The 16,280-nt window shown below is 33.7% G+C and overlaps 1 pseudogene; it reads right to left on the bottom strand.

Annotated features, from left to right (window-relative positions):
* Positions 1-6,063: 6,063 nt before the first annotated feature.
* On the bottom strand, positions 6,064-9,474 carry LOC116199418 (annotated as a pseudogene).
* Positions 9,475-16,280: the final 6,806 nt, after the last annotated feature.

Below are 16,280 nucleotides of genomic sequence, written 5' to 3'. Positions count from 1 at the left end.
ATTATATTTCTTTAAAATTATCATACTTTTATCTTAATTATCATAATTTTTTTAATAATATGAATATTTATTTTATTTTAAATAAACGAGCGGTCCGACCCATCGAACCCCCGGTTGGACCCATAAACCCATGACCCCGAATCCCTTCCGGTTCATCATCCGGTCCGGTTCTGATAACACTGATATACACTATAATTGTTTATTTAGATATTTATTTTTATGACCTTATACTATGTATAATTACTTTTCTAACTCTATATATATATATATATATAGGATGCTGAATTCCCTTTACACTATTGAATCCGTCAGGGTTCTCGAGTCCAGCTTGAGGTTGGATTGAACAGCTGAAAGTGACTGAACCATGCAGCAGAACTAGCCAAAGAGAGGATCGATTCGAGCAAAAACAGTCAACTCACTACGAGCCATTGGGCAGCCCATCACCTTTACCGAAAGATCAGAGCGGACCAGAGGCACACCGAAAAATTATTGTCTGGCCGAGACGTTGATGGAACTGTTGCAGTTAAAAATCCTGTATTTGTAACTTAATATGAACAACAATCGGTCCCAAGCTAACATATAATACACTGGACAAAGAGCGTGCAATAATATTCCGAGGATATATATGTATGGATGCGCGAGCCGTGAGAGGGAAAGGTTCGGATTTCTGCTGTTCATCATGCATGTCTGATGCAGTAGTAGAGCAGCCTGGATATTGGTGGTACAGTTAACTTTACAGTTTTTAACTTTTTATTAGATCATGGCATTGTCTGCAAAAATTTGATGTCTTTTTGATCAGTTATTATCTGCCAATGCTAATGTGGATGGGAATCATGGGTTCATGGGTAAACTGTGTACTATGATTAAATACAGACACGAAAGTACCGTCTCATAACTCGAATGGATAAGCCTCAAATATCTACCACTTACAAATATTGCCTATGATTCGAGACGGTCGAAAGTTATGTGGAGTAATGTTGTTTACAATAAATTTGCTCTGTATTTGCTACAAATCAATCAAATTGTGGGTTTCAAATGATTTCTAGCATGACGTGGTCCATTTTGCTGAAACTGTGAATCAGAAGGCCCAGGTCCAAATAGTTCGAATTAAAGGCCCGTAGAGTGCATGCTTTTCCCTTTCCCGGTTCGCTGTACATAATATCCGGCTTCCAAAAGGTATTAAACCACTTGACCTAACTTTTCTTTTTTTTTTTTCCCCCTCTTTTGAAGATAAGATCCGCAGGATTGGATCGGATCAAGAAATTTGGGCCGTCTGCTACATGGACACGTGTTAAATATGCATGATCTACAAATAAAAACATATATTTATATTTATAAATTTGTATAACAATTATGTGCGCCGGCAAGAACAGAAGATCATATACGTTGGATTTGCACGAAAACTTCAAGCCCATGGTTTTTCTCCTCTGTGCGGATTCGAAGCCTAATCAAAGTTCTGGTTCTCCTCTGTGCCAATTCGAATCGTGCGGACCTGGAGCGAGAAGAAGATGATGGACAGTGTCGACTTGGGGCATTTTTTGAAAATGAAAAAAAAATGAGGGATTACTCTTCAGTTTTAAAAAGTTTATAGTTGAGTCAGACCAATAGGAACGTATCACGTCATCACAGTAACGGCCACTTTGACGACGTTAAGTCCACGTAGACGGACGGTAACAGTCAGTTAGATTTAGGACTAATACTGACACTTTTCCCAAACTTATAGAATTTAGATATCCTTTATAAAATTTTTAGGACTCAAAGTAAAAAAAATTAGGATTAACGGTGTCATTTTTTCTTAATAGAAATTACCCATATTTGCCATAAAATATTTTATTTCAAAACACTCGATTGTGTTTTTTTTTTAATTTAAAATGCTAATTTTAACAAATCCATTATAAGATTAGATTGCTCGAGAATAACCGAGCAAAAATAAATCATTCAAGAATAAAAAATGTAAACGTCCATGGAAGATGCAAATTACGCCACTAGTTTTGATATATGTCAGAGGAATCTGAGGCATCTCTTGATTCGAGAAACATAAATAGCAAAGAACCAAACCGACCAAAAAAAGCATCAGATCTCCAATTTAAGACATTAATTTCTTCATCGACGCTTTATTTAAATGACGGATAAAAATCAAAAGATGATGTAATGTAATGGTGCATTATCTCGATTATTGATTTAGAGATCGCAGATTCGATATTTAGTGAGACTAATCGTGTCCCTTTATTAATTATTTGTGATTTCTCTTTTATTATAGTTGGTATTTAGACCTTCTTTATAATCGGAAAGAAAAAGACGACAAAAACAGAAACCGGGGACTCTCTGACGTTAGATTCCGAACAAAAAGACCAGCTACGTACGTACGTCGACCACTCAGCTCAGTGTACTCCAATACCGACATATATGCCTATAAATTACCATAGCATATATATGAACACATCGTCCCCACAACTTCAACTCTCACTTCACATTTTGATCTCCATCTGCTGATCAACTCTTATCATCCGCATATAATCCGCAATATTCTCCTGTACATTCAAATGGCGAAGAACAGTGGCGTCGTGCAGTCTCCACTAGCGACCACCTGCACCTTGGCTTCCCTCGACCAAAAGCTTGCCCTTGCTAAGCATTACTCTCACGATACACAGCATATCTACATATATATATGTAGTTTCTTCTGGTAGCTGATGTAACATGCATATTGGTTGTCTCTCGGCCAAAACAAGTTACATGAATAGTCAAATATTTTAGCAGAAGTCAGGTGTCATCATCTGCTATGCATGCACGTTGAAGATATACAATCTACCTAGTGAAGTGATTACCAATGGTTTGTGTGATCTTCTCAATGTACGCAGAGGGAGTGATAGCAGGAACAAAGGCAGCACTGGTTGCTGGCATTGCGACCGCGATCCCGACTCTGGCAAGTGCGAGGATGCTGCTATGGGCACGAGCGAATCTCAACCCTAAAAAAAAAGAGATTTTGTATGATCTGTGAAACGTTCACCAGTTCCCCTGTGCAACCTTCAAATCATACCAACTCCATATAACATTTTTCTTACTATGATCAAAAGTCTGTTCTTTTCAAGATGTCGATAATCTTCTGAAAAAATCGATTTTTCAAACCCTAGTCGTCCTTCCAGTAATGAAAGGCTCTAACTATATAGGTTCTAGCTTGTCTTGATCTCCATATTGATGATCAGTCCTGAGATGACGTTTTCTTTTGCTGATATTGGAAGGATATCAAAATTCATACGGAGTTCTAAAAAAATATAATTTTTGTCCTCTGTCTTTAAGTACTTTTTTATTTTTATTCTTTTTCTATTTTATTTTCTATTATCATTCTTTACTTTTGATAATTTTTCTATTTTAATACGTCCGTTACTAATACTGTTAAAAGTGCTGAGTTAAAACCACGCCAGCTTCTATAAGGGATACCATTCCACATCATCAACAATAAAAGGCCAAAGATTTGTAGCATAAGATTTGAAAAACCATCACAGGTTCATAGACAAATTACCGCACCATGAACCGACCTAATTCAATAATATGCCGATACAACAAATATCATGGCTTTAGATAATCATGCACGTGTATGTGAATATATCTCGTCCCGATTTATTGACCATGATCAGAATATGTGCTTACACGCCATTGTGTTGGTTCCCATAAGATGGGACAGGAATGCAAGTTTTTGGTGGGGTCGAACCACGAAGCTTTGTGTCTACTCTCTGCTGTAATTTTCTACACCATTCACATACACATTTGAGCCGTGATTGGTACAACGAAAAGAAAATAGGATATATCAAATTATATTATACAAATTAGATAATCAACATCACAATTCATGTTATTGTTTTTCGCTAAGGACACTCACATAGAAAGCTAATGCTCGGTGACAGTCCCGGGCGGAGTCATGACCCAAGAGTTTGATATGGATGGTGCATTTTAACAATTCTTTTACAAAAAAAGAAAAAGACTTTTAACAAATGGCTAAATGAATGCGAAAGTCTTAAAACTATGGGAAAAGTTAAACTTAAATTTATTTTAGTTTGGTTCAAGTAGTCCTAAACGTTTAGTCCGTTAGACATTTTTAATCTGAAACCATAACTGAAAGTTAACGCCATCAAATCAGTCCACTTGGTATCTCATGATTGGTAAAATAATATTTTTATTTATTAAAATTTCTAAAGAATCTGAAAAAAAGAACACACACAAAAAAAGGGACTTTTAACAAGTCGATTGAATTTGTTAGACCGCTTGCAAGTACATTGGGGAATGGAACAATCTTGTGGCGAATTAATCTTAAAATCACTTGTCGATAGACAGTCTTCGAAGCGATTAACGTTGGGCAACAATTGTGAGAAAGGACATCACGTCCGCAAGCAGCTAGACCCAACAAGGTGGAAGCTAGATTGTTCGTAAATATATTTATATTGGTTTTTTGGATCCATGCATTGCGCTGATTTTATAAAGAAAAATATTAGAATAAAAACAATAATAATTATATAAATTATGTAATTTTTTTAATATTTCATAAATTTTAATGCGATAAATTCAGACTTGTGATGGAAGAATATATGTATCAAATATATATCAAAAGTTAAGAACATAATTTATAAGTCATTGCAATTATCAACTTAATTTCCAGAAACTTTTATTTAAAATTTGAATACTTTTGTATCAAGTTGTAATAATACTATTGGAGCTATCAAAATTTTTAAACTTCATTAGTTGTTTGTCTTTTATTATAACTAATATTACATACATTAATTTTTATAAATTTGAATACTTTAAGATAAAATGATCCAATTACCTAAGTAAAAATTTTACTTAATTAAGCTTTAATTAGATTAGCTATAATTCTTAAAATTTTAAATTGAATTTAACTTTAATAATTCTTTATTTTTTAAATTATGTATATATTTATCTATTAATGAAATGACAATAAATGATCGGAAATTTGAAATATTCTCTTCTTTGAATATTTTCTTTATACTAATGTACCACTATACATATTGTATATGGGATTGTTGCCTATAATAAACTGGGTTGAATTAAAAAGTTAATATAAGACAATTAGTAGAAATTTTTAATTAAGAAAATAAAATTAATTGAATAACTAACACTATTAGCATATGTTTGTTCCCACTTAAAATTCAGCACTTTCTACTGAACCTTTGATCCGAGTTCTCTATCCAAAGAAAAAATTAAGCACTTAAAGCTTAAGTGTTGAAATTTTAATCACTTAATAAAATAAGTGACTAATTGATTAAGTCAAAATTGATTGGTGAAATAAATAGGTAAAAATTAAAGTTCTTTGATAGTATATTTATTTGGCGGTCCAATATTTTGCTTATTTCTATTTTGACCTCATATTTTATTATTTTTAATTTTAAGAAAAAGTCCATTAATTACAAATCTCTACTATACTTATCTAGCAAGAAAAATAATCAAAATAAAACTTCCTTAACACCCCCCATGATCCACTTATAGAATTTAACTTAAAAGGAATAATGCTTGTAGAAATGATACAACTAACGCCCAGCAAAACCGATATATCAAAAATCATTGGGTCTAATCTTGCTCTCATCCTTTCGGGTTGTTATCCAATTTCCCTTCCACCGCTCAAATTTTATACTAACCCGTTACCTCCAATTTCATATTAAGAATAACATAATCAATGAAAGAAACTCATAAATGCAAAATCAGCAACATACCTAAGATAGCCCATAACCAACTTCATTTTAAGCTAAGATTTTCCCTATTCGATGCTTTTCCACTTCCATCCCCCGTACCTCCGTTTGCTCTGTCCAATTCGTCACTCTCCAGTCTCCTCTAAATAATCTCCCTAGTTCTCCCTCGAGTCATTGCCCTTCCGAGCTCACTGTTACATCCTCTGTCTCTTTCTCACTCGTCCTTTCTCTCTCTCTTTTTTTTTCTTGTTGTACATCATATCTCTTTCTCTCTCTCTCTCTCTTGAAGCATCTGCCTCTCTTTGACTGAAGTATAACAAATAGAATGGCAGTGGAACTTGGAAATTTCAGGATAGGAAATAAAGAAATGTCATGGGCTTATGGACTCAAGGGCATAGGGCCACTCACGGGCTGGGCTCATTGCCCATTCTAAAAAAACAAGTCACACACACACACACACATATATATATATATATGCATATGAAAACATCGGGTTTCACTTACATACAGCTTTAATACCCAATAAACATACTTGAAAAGGAATGTTTGGGCACATGTAATGTGCACAACTCACTTAATATTTATTACAGAGTATCTCCCTTTCTACCGAGGTTCGAGTTCAGTGATCGTCACTTTGATTGCAGACGCTGTCCGTTCATCACCGTTGTTCTCAATAACGTTGGGACCATAGAAGCCAAATGCAGGAGGTTGAGGATCGGGTAAGGTAACTGCATAGTTTTTAAGCATATTATCTATCGTAGACATTGTAGGCCGATCAGCAGGGTTTTGCTGGACGCACAACAAGCTCATGTGGAGGCTTCTAATGACTTCATTTCTCGTGCAAGAGTCCCTCAAGATTGGATCCAGCACTTCCATAGATGTCCCTTCAGTCCAGTGTTTCCATGCCTAATGGACCGAAATCTTTCCAAGTCAATTTACAGGAAAGAATGGATAACTGCATCATATTGGAAGAACAACTTCTAACTCTCAAATTAGTAATTGGACGAAAGAGTATGACAACGCAGATCGGCGGGCATGTCAATCGAATTTAATTACAATACTATATGAAATTTGATTAGGGCGGTTAAATGAAGGCAAGGTAACGAATTCAGTATATATTGAATAGAATTTCCACTTACGTAGCTTGGAAGACCCTCAGCCTTGTCTGGATGACCAAAGGAACTGTTCTTCTTGCCTGATATAATCTCTAAAACCAACATGCCAAAACTATATACGTCGGATTTCACTGAGAATTGACCAGTCCTCACATACTCTGGAGGCATGTAACCCCTAAAATTATTTGAGAAAGAGTTAGTACTACTTGATTAATGGTGAGAAGAAGAGAGAAGCAAGAGAATCTCAAAACTACGTACAATGTCCGCAATTTTGCTAGCAGTTCCTTGGGTCTGATCACCCCGAAGATCCTCGCCATTCCAAAATCTGAAATCTTGGGGTCCATATTGGCATCCAAGAGAATGTTGCTAATCTTGAGGTCCCGGTGAATTATTCTGAGCCGGGAATATTCATGAAGATAAAGCATCCCTTGAGCTATTTCTGAAATTATAGAATATCTTCTCGACCAGTCCAATAGTCCACGTTTTTCTGAGTCTGCAATTGTTGGACAAAATCATTGATCCATAAGAAGAAACTTAATTAATTACTAGGTATCATTATTCACCAAAATTAATTACTAGGTAAATTAGGAGCGGAGCAGACCGAATAAGAAGTAGTCCAGGCTCCCGTTTGGCATATATTCGAAGACGAGTATCTTCTCTTCTCCTTCCATGCAAAATCCAAGTAGCCGCACCAGGTTTCTGTGTTGGAGCTTTGCCACCACCTCGACCTCGTTCTTAAATTCTGCAGTACCTTGGGCTGAGCTCCTAAACAATCTCTTCACTGCCGCATCTTGTCCATCTTGAAGCCGGCCCTAAATCAATTGTTTGTCAAACCAAATGATTTGAAGGCCATTAATACAAAAAAATTCACTATAGCTCCATTGATTATTCGGAAACATCACTGTAAATTACACTTTTGCTGTACCTTGTAAACTACGCCAAACCCGCCTTCACCTAATTGTTATCTGCAGAGAAATTGTTCGTGGCAGCTTGTATTGAAGCGAAATCGAATTGCATGGCTTCAGCAGTTTTGATATCTTTAGCAACTATCAAATCAAACAGCAATAATATTATTAGCCTCCACAGGGACAAAGCATTAGATGATATGGTGGTTGATATATCAAACATGATGTCCTAATATACTTTACCGTTCTTGTATTGTTTGAATCCATGTCTCTTCCGTAGGAAGCAGCGGAGGATGAGGAATAACACCACAGTCACAGTAATGGCAGCAATGATGATGGCAACAATTACACCTGTTGATAACTTCCGTTTGCCTGCAAGAGAAGCCTATGTTACAGGACAAGACTCGCGACCCGCAAAACTACAAAGGAATTGGGTTATATGAGAAAATTTTCGATGGAGACAACATGATTACCCCTAAAATAATTTTGGAAACAAGGCTGTCTAATTGATCTAAAAGCCTATGGATCATTAGAATGCGTTTGGTTTTTGAGTTGAATTGAGTTGAGTTTTAATTTTAATTAGTTTGTAATGATTGTATTGTTGAATTATGAGAAAAAGTGTGAAAAAGTAATGAATAGTTGAGAGAAAGTAATGATTAAATAATGATTGTGTTGTTGAATTGTGAAAAAAGTAATGAGTAGTTGAGAGAATTTAATATTAAAAATTAAATTGAATGGTTAAAAAAATTAAAAAAAATGAAAAAAGTAATAATTGTATTGTTAAATTGAAGATAAATGGAATTGAGTTGAGTAGAGTTCAAAATTTTTTAAAAACATGCTCTCCATTGATGGTGGGTCGAAAGAATTGTTAAGGCCCAATACGGTGGAGTTCAATGAATCCAAAAGCCAACTTATACAGTTCACTAACATGAAGCAGGAAACACCAATCCTTTACCTGGATTGATATCTCCAGCAGCTGTTGGTGCCGATTCCATCAGTGAGACAGCCGTTTCATTATAGAACAATTTGTTGTCATACCGTATGTTACAGCTTGAAACAACAGATATCGCCCCTTGTTTTCCTTGAGGAAGCCACCCGACTGCTTTTTGGAGGCACACTTTGCATTCGCCATCCGTCAAGTCAGGCGTGCATTGAGCAAGCGTGTAAAGTGGATACGACTCCGTGAAGTTGGTCTTGTTCACCGCGAATTTCTTACCTGCCAATCCACTTGCGGCCTTTGGGATCAGGGCATCGAGCGTCACGTTCAGCAACTTGTTGATGCTGGTGGCCGTGGCATCCGAGATATTATAGTCATACCACCAGGCATATGTTTCATCCCTCATGGTGTAGAATATCGGGTCGTACTTGTAAGTCATCATGCACAAGTCATACCATATGGTGGATTCTTTATACCCGGGGCAGCTCAGGAGGATCCCTTCACTTGCGGTGGAGATGCAGGCTTTGCACTCAGCCGAGCTCAGATCTCCGCGGCAGAGGAAGAGCCCGTACACCTGCTCTGTTGTGCCCTGCCCTGCCCTGCCATGGCATAGTCGAACCCTGAGTCATAGATGGAAACGTTTTTGGACTTCAGAGTGGAGAGCAGGTTTTCGACGTTCTTCTTGTAAAGGCTGCTGTTGGATTGAGTATAGCAGGCGCAGGAAATGTTTCTGGGCCACTCTTGAGCTTCAGACATGCGAGAAGTGTTGAGCAGCAAGCAGAGGAGGAGGAAGACGGAGGAAGTGAACGAAACAGAGACATTGTTGAGGGGAGATGAAGATCAAGCCATGGGAATGTTTGGTTTGTGTTCAGTGAATTAAGTCCTCCTACAGTTGGAGTGAGAAATCAGAGGGAGCTTATATATTTGGACAAGATAGAAAATACGTACGAAGGCAAGACATAAATTAGACATGGTGGAGGAGAAAGGATGGTAAGTAATATTGGTTTGTTTGGTTTTAGGATTAAAATTTTAGTATACCTAATTCAATCTTATTCTTCCACAAATTTAATAATACAATTATTACTGTTTTATCTTTTTTTAATAAGAATATATCACTCATATTTTTTTTCTAATTATTTTTCTAATTAATTTTTAATAATAAATTTCTTATTTACTTTACATCTATACATACATATATATATTCTCACACATCCATATATTTTTCAACAATTGTAATAATTATTTGTCTTTTTTTTATTTCCCAAAATTGAATTGAGTTGAGTTGAGTTTTACTCAACTCCATTTTCAACTATATATATATTTAATTGGTTTGTAATATTAAGTGGAAAAAAGTAATGATTGTGTTGTTCAATTATAAGAAAAAGTATGAAAAATAATGAATAGTTGAGAAAAATTAATGACGGTGTTGTTGAATTGTGAAAAATTAATGAATAATTGAGAGAATTTAATATTAAAAATTGAATTGAATGGTAGTTAAGATAAAAAAAATTATAGAAAAAATGAAAAAATAATAATTGTGTTGTTGAATTGAAGATAAGTTGAGTCAAAATGGAATATAGTTAAAAAAATTACTCATTTGCCAAACAAAACTCTCTGCACGTCGCAAGGGGTAAGATGCGGTTAAAAAAGTGATTGCAAATAAACACGAACAAGCATTCATGGGAAAACAGGAAGTCTCCCACAGAAATCACAATCTCAGAATCTCCTCACACCATTTTGTACTCTGATGTTTGCCGGACGACTAAAATTGATCTTGATTAATTGACGGAGCAAAAAGAAAAAGAAAACCAAACATTTCCTCTGTATTTGTTTGTCCAATCTAAAGGCATTCTTCAACCCTAATAAGGAAGAAAGAAAAAATATTAATTGCCGGTAGCAAGTTGTTCAGGGTACTCAGGGAAGACGTGACGGGAGAGCATAGCCCTAACTTCTTCTGTGTTCGTGACAAATTCACCGGGAAAAAAAAGAAGAAAAAAGGATGGAACTTCTTTCGGGCAAAACCAAAATCTTCTAGTGTTTCATTGATGACACTCTCCGACCAAGACTTATTGAATTTACGGATATCAGCACACACATATATATGTGCATTTAACAGGATATTACTTTGGTTTTTTTTGCTGGATTTACGGATACTAGCACATTCAGATGCCTTTCTCCCAATTTTTGTCTCTTTGGTTGCAGGGAATCGACTCCCTCCGGCTGCTCTGATCTGGTTGGGATGGCTCTGTGAAGGGCTTCTATGATCAGTTACTGACCCAAAATATCTTACTGCATTACTCCTTTGTGGCTCTCCCAAGCACCATAAAGAAGTACAATTTGATATGGATTATGGGATAGGCTGAGGATCCCCCATCCCGATTTTACTGGGGTCCGTGTATAATTGTTGTAGGAGGTCAAGAATCTAGATTACATCGAAGGATATGACCACTTCAATTTAATTGTATTCATGTTGTGTGTTTGACGCACATATCTTCCACTGTAGCTGTCCTGGCGGACTCGCCTTAATACTTGTCTTCCTCTAATTTTCTCTTGGACATTTTTCCTCCCGGCCATTTGTTATATTCATATTCTCATTCGAGAAAAACAGAACTGCATGTGAATCTGTTGATTATTTCGATTTTCCACAAAATTGGGAAGAGAAAAATGCATCTGCATTTGCTCAATGAATGATCTTCAGAAGTTCACGGGGGTCAGGCCCCCTCTCTTACTTTAGATTAATGCGAGAGTAGGACTAAAATTCATAAAGATTTTGGCATTTTGGACGCTTTTTTTTCTTTTCTAAAAATGCTTCGTGTGAATATATGGTGCAATATACCAACGTAGATTGATTCAAACAGTTTGACGTTTGTTATTCTTAAGTAAAGTTTCGAGTTCCAGTATTGTGAATAGATAAAATCCACGCTGAAAGAGCTTTATCGTGCAGTGGGCCAATCCAGCTAAACTGAATTAGTTGGAAATCAATTGAGCTTTCGAATACCAAAATTAACCATATATATATGGTGCAAGATAAAAAAAAAATATTTCGAAATATAAAATCTTGAGAAAAAGGAAGAGCAATTTTAAACTGTTTAATTTTTTTTCTTGATTTTGATTATACTTCGTAATATTCAAAAATCATTTTGATTTCTACTATCCATATTTGATAACATAAAATTGTACGGTACTAGGGTTATAAAAGGAGGTTTGTCAACACCAACTAATTTTCAAGTCCTAAATCCATCAGAGACCATGATGGAGACCTGCATGTAAAGAGACGGATTACATGTGAAGAGACGGGTTACAACTAACCCGTTACCTTCATCATTGTACTCTCCACCTGAATCTATCGCCTGGCGACTTTTACCACCGATAAGTTGCAATCAAGCCGTTGGAACTCCTCTCGTGGAATGGAAGACACAAGTGTTCAGTCACACCTAACAAGGAGAAAGAGAAGGAAGGGCACGGCGACGGGGAAAGAAGGATCAATTTGGCTCAGAACGGTTTTAGTGGAATGAAACTGAGAGGTGTCTTTCGAACTCGGCGTCGACCAGTCCTAACACGAAGTGCTTCCAAAGTTCTCCAAACGTAAATCTTTCGAGGGCAATCATCGTTCGAAGTAATATTGACTGATTCCTCCAAGTCCTCATTATAATCACACGGTAAACAACTCAAGCCCTTGGTATCCCTCGGCCTTGAAATTCTTCCCGCAACAGAAGCAAGAATAATGGAGAACACTGTTAAATCTCATGAAAGGAATATAAATATATCATCGAACTATTGTGAACATGGCGTGAGAGCTGACATACCGAGTCTTTGGAATAATAATTTATTACTATAATGAGAGACATAAAATCTTGGGCTGACTTTTATCATTCAGTAAGCCAATTCAATTCGAACTGGATTAGTTGTACGCGTTAGTCTTCCTAATATAACTTTGAAAAAAAAAAGAGAAAGAGATATCACTAATTAATTAATGTAATAACAGGATAGAAAATGTCCACACAATCTCAAAGTCTCTGTAGACCATTCCATACTCTAATTTCTTCTGGAGCATTATGTTCCGTTTGATTTCGCAGTTAAAATCACAAAAAATTTAATTTTAAATTTAACTCAACACACTATATAATAAAAATACATATTTTTCAAGTCAAAAATTTTAACTTTAACTTTAACTCAACACACTACACAATCATTTGTCCTTTTCCACAATCAAAATCAAAATTACTTTAATTCTGAAACCAAACACACCATAAATATCAACATTAACCAATATTTTCTCCTCCTTTGCTGTCTCCCTCCCTTTTCATTATTACATGGTCCAAGGGTCTCCATTATGAGAAAAAATAGTTTACTCTAAATGTGAATCTTGTTTTAGATTTATTTATTTTCTATTATAATTGCAGCAAACATATAGATAGAATTATATAAAGTGAAAAAATTGCATTATATTTAGATAATATAAAAACGTAAAATAAACTAACAAATATTGACTTGTTTTATATATCTAAACAAAGATATAATCACTTGTCTACCCATAATTAATTGAAACAATTATCAATATAGATTTTTTTTTATTTTGTTAATGTGAATTAACATATATATTTATATTATTATTTATTTATTCGATAATTTGTTAATGTAAACGCCATTATATAGGGAAAATAAAGTACGAAGACGATAGGGAAGCGGGCGAGCATGCTTACATAATGTAGTCCTAATTTTAATCGCAAAGCGTAGTTGGCGATTAAAATATTCCATATATTCCATATATGTAATGTCACCTCACCGAATCGTGCAAATTAGCCCAATATGTTACTATTAAACAGTCGGAAAGTTTGATTTTCTTTTATGTATCAACTACTGATCTACTTCCCTGAGTTAGCTGAATCGTGTATAATGTATTCACATTAATTTTCAAGTGGACATTTGGTAGTACGAGAATGGTATATATATATAATAATTCAGCAAAAAAGAATGGTATATACTGAATTACAGAGGATTACAAGGATAAAGCCTCCCAAGAAATTCAAAATGGATGCAAAAAACAAAGTTTGTTTGATATTGTTCCAACCAACCAACCAAGCAGTATTGATTATTATTGTTTATTTTGCTTGCATTTCCTCACCTGTTTTAATTATTTCATGCAAAAATAATCAAAACCAATTAAAGATTTATTCCAGTCCGAGCTCAAGCTGAAAATTGCATCTGCTTTTGTCTTTTAAATTAAAAGGATGTTATTTTTCATGGACTATCTCCAGTTACCGGAATCTCACATCATAAAAGCATTAATATATTCGACTTTATACTCTAAATTGTGATTTTTTTTTATAAGTGATGATGCGTAATAAAAAAATGGATTAATAACAAAAAAAAAACAACAATAACAACACAAACTTTTCACATTTTAACAATTCTAGCACGAACTTTTTTCCTTAACCTAAAATTGCACAAACTTTCGATTTGATAACAATTATAACATGACGTTAAATTTTTTGCTAATTTGGACGGAATCGAGGACACAAAGGGTGCCAGCAACTAATCTCATGAAAGGAGAAAAGTCTCAGTCGAACCATATTTACAATCTGTGCAACAAGAACGCTTGGTTCAGTCTTCTAAATCTATATATCTATTAAAAAAAAGCACGATTTGAATTCTCACGACGCCACATTATCAAAATAAGAAACGAAACTCTCACTTTGTCACGTTATTACTTATGTATTAAAATTTTTTATCATTAATTATGCAGTAGAATATATATTATTTGCATATAACCAACATAATATAGATAAGAGAATAAAATAAGCAGTGGACTATATATATTACTTGTTATTCAAGAAATTTTTTGTATTGTAGCAATCAAATTGCCGGTCATATATATTGTAGTAAAATATGGAGTTGAAAAATATACACTTATAATATTAACCAAAATCAAATTGTTGTTTATATAATATGGTGTGTCTGTAAAATTGTCGTTTAGTTTGAGTAGAGTAAAAGATCCCATTTTATATTTTGATTGTTTGCAGGGTCTTCTCCAAATTTTTATTTTTCTTGATTGAACTTTGCTTTGTTGAATGAATGTTAATTCATATTCAAGTTTGACTGTTTCGATATTGATTTTTTGACAATATCTCTATCCTAATTTCATTATGAATGTCGCTTCAAAAACTGTTAGACTTTTCTGATTTATATACCTTGAATTTGTTTAATTATTATTGCATAATTTAATGAAAATTTTTCTCCATGAACTTCAAGTTCAGTAGTTTTATTTATTTTTATTCTTTGGTTGAATTTTGATTTATAGAATGACTTTTTTAATCATATGTTGAACTAATTGCATCAATCTTAATTTTTTAATAAAATTTTATTTCAATTTTACTATTGTTGTTGCTTTAGTAAATTAGTAATTGAATATTTTTCTTTAATTCTTATTTCATAAAAAAATTTCTCCATGAAGTTCAAGTTTAATAGTTTTATTTAATCTTATTCTTTGGTTGAATTTTGATTTGTAGAATGATTTTTTTTATCAAATTTCAAACTAATTGCGTCAATATTGATTTTTTAATAAAATACTATCCCAATTTTACCATGGTTGTTGCTTTAGTAATTGAAAATCTTTCAATATTTCTTTTTTAATTATTATTTTATATTTCAATTGAGATCTTTCTTTCATCAACTTTGAGTTTTATGTACTTATTTTTTTTTATAGAGTTTGATTTTATTAGTCATAAAAATGGTAACATTAATATTGATTTTTACTATCAATAATCAACTTCATTTATGATTATATATTTTGAGTTTCACCACCCTTTATTTAATACATGATCAAGTATACGACAATTCTATCCTATGAGATTTCATTAAACTTTTCACTTATTTTACTTTTATAGGATAATTATCTTAGATTGTATAATGTAATACTGAAGAAAGATATTTAGCATATGTTTGCTTTAAATATTTACGTATATGTATATTAGTAAAAGTAATAAGGGAATATACTATCTCAAATCTTATATAAACATTCTTACTTTGTAAGAATTAAAACTTAATATTTTTAAATTTTCTTATCATAAGTCGATTTTCATGCATGTTTTACATATTTCAATGAAACGAACAAACAATACTGAATTAATTTCTATAGTTTTAGATTTTTTTTGAATTCCTAATTTTCCATAAAACTAAATAATATATATTATATTAAGATCAATTTTTACATTATTTAACATTAGGAATAAGTTTTGATGTTTTGAAAATTTATATCTTCAAATTCCTTAGTAATCGTCTATGCAACGCGCGAGTCTTCATCTAGTTGTGATTAAGAGAAGGGAAAAAGAAATTTTAATTATTCAAGTGGAAAAAAGACAGTAAACAAACGTAATTTTAATGAGAGCTATCAAATACTATTATCTAGTTTGATAATATTTAAATTTTGGCTCCACGTCTCTAGTCTATATGGAAATTTTCACATCTTGACTTGATTTGGAAGAAAAATTAAAATCACATAATTTTAGTTTTCAAATTTGCAACAAATGATTTTATTTCTTTGGAAAGTGAATAAATTATTATATGCCATTTATAAAGAAATGAAAAAGAAGAAGAAGAAGTAACCATCAGTGTTTCCTAAGTCAGG

Source organism: Punica granatum, chromosome 3 (genome assembly GCF_007655135.1).
Source record: "Punica granatum isolate Tunisia-2019 chromosome 3, ASM765513v2, whole genome shotgun sequence".
Classification (NCBI taxonomy): Eukaryota; Viridiplantae; Streptophyta; class Magnoliopsida; order Myrtales; family Lythraceae; genus Punica; species Punica granatum.
Note: the sequence above shows the minus strand (reverse complement) of the source record. Positions and strands in the feature narration are given on the sequence as shown.